Here is a 2199-nt window from a genome sequence, read left to right on the forward strand (position 1 = left end):
GGCATTCACTGAAAGATCTGAGGGCATGACCTTCAAGCCTCATCTATGGGAATATGTTCTAATGCTTGAAGAGCAGAAAGTGCAAGTGGTCAACTACTCTGCTTTAAAAACGTGCTAGGGAAAAAAAAGACGCTTGCTCTTTTGAAAAGGCCCGTGTCTATAAACAGCTGGTCCTGGGAAGATGTGAATTTATATAATCCCTCATCTCTGTGGGTTTTGCATTGTACAATCAATATTCCAAGCAATTGTTACAGTTTCCCAAAGTGCACGGAATGTAATGTAGTAGTAGTGTTATCTATTTAATTAAATCTTGGTTCTGTAATATTATAATTTAAAACACAGTATCTCAAGTTGGGATTATTCTTATCATACCGTATAGGAAATCAGACCATTTAGAGTTGCAATAAAAGGGATTCTTATCAAATGAAGTGGCTAAATCTCCCATCACAGGAGAGGAAAGAAAAACACGTGGATGTAGTAGTAGCCTGTATTATTCTGGGTGTGATGCTTTAAAGATACGTGCTCTTGTCCAAGCAAGGTGCTTGTTGGGGCCTCCCCTCCCCTTGCTGGGAAGGCCACATGCAGGGGAAAATGTAGGAACGTACAGCAGAACTGACAACTTGCCTATGGCAGTGACCAGTACTGAAAGCTTCTATATAGTATCGGCACATCAGGAAGGAAATACTTCCTGTTCTCCAGCTGCTAATCAGTTTCTGCACGAAGCATGAGAAATGACAGCCCTTGTAATTTCATCCTAGAGTTGTTAGTCTTATTCACAGAAATGTTTAGTTATGTGCCTGACTACTCTCCTCCTTGGCTATTCATGGTGACAGTGAAGGGACTCTGTTCCTCAGGTTTACCCATCAGTGTCCCTAGTCAGTTAGCTGCCACTTCCCCCACAGCAGAACAACAGGAAGGGGTGACATTTTACAAGAAAATATCCATAAGTTTGGTTTCCAGGTTTATAGGTTGCATGCTCCTCCCTATGAGGAGTGGCCTGCATCAGGGGGGAGGTGGGAGGGAGTGTGGCCTGATGGTTATTCAGAGATGAAGACTCTGAAGTTACATTAAAGCCAAACCTGGCTAATGTTTGGTCATCTATAAGCTTTTCTAAAGCACCCAGAACTGCACTGACTGTCCTCTCTGCCGCCTGCAGCAATATCTGTGACAAGCAGTGCAACTTGTTTATATGCTGTGCAGCCACTGGTTCCCCCTCTGTGGTTGCTTACAATTACCCCCTCCACTGGTGAAGGAGGGTGCAGATGCGGGGAGTTAAAGCTGAAAGCTGCAGCATTAACTTTACATGGCAAAGCATTGTATAACTAAACCTGTTTCCACAACTGCATGCCACACACCTTGCTGCTCCCTGACTCCCCCTCCATGCTTCTCACAAGACATGGTATCACTGTAGTGGGGGCAAGCATGTGTGTGGAGAATGCCACATAGCTACCTTTCCTAGTCCATAGTGCTCTTGTTGCATATGATAAACATGCAGTTGCAACCCTTGTAGAGCACAGCAGAGGAGGGCCCAAGGCCCAGAGAAATCAGAAGTGGAAAAAAATTATTAGGTTAGGTTTAGGGCTTCTGGTTTTTAATTTTAACTGAAAAAATTTGCTCTCTGGAGTGGCTCACAATTGTGAGTTCCTACCTCACGGCAGACTATCAAAAATAGGGCAAAGACCTCAAACTTGGTGGTATGGGCTATAATTAGCTTTTACCAAGCCAGTAACAAATGTGAACTGGCTCACTATAACAGTGTTACCATGGAGTCACAGACAGTCCCCTTAGACTCTCCAGTCTATCTTGCCACCCAGAGACAAACTAGACAGTGATAAATGGTCACTTACATCAAAAAGCACACCATATTCAGGTTACTTTCAGTCCCAAGAGAGCAGTCACTTATCCCAGATCAATTGGTACACTAGATCTTACACCAGAGACAACACCTGTAGCCAATTCTGTAATGAACTGTCTAAGGGTTTATTTTATGAATGAGCTCCCAGCCACTCATGAACCATCACTAGAGAGGCTGAAGCCAGTCCCCATAGTTCCCCAGAATTGTACCATTTTGCACTGGTCAGAAGCCTGACCAGTGTAAGTTCATTATTTAGTTTGCCTCTTCTTCATAGGAAAGTGAACATGTACTAGCCTTGGTAATCTGAGCTGCAATTTCCCCAGCACGTCCACCAAAACACACAG

This window comes from Chrysemys picta, chromosome 1 (assembly GCF_011386835.1).
Source record: "Chrysemys picta bellii isolate R12L10 chromosome 1, ASM1138683v2, whole genome shotgun sequence".
Taxonomy (NCBI): domain Eukaryota; kingdom Metazoa; phylum Chordata; order Testudines; family Emydidae; genus Chrysemys; species Chrysemys picta.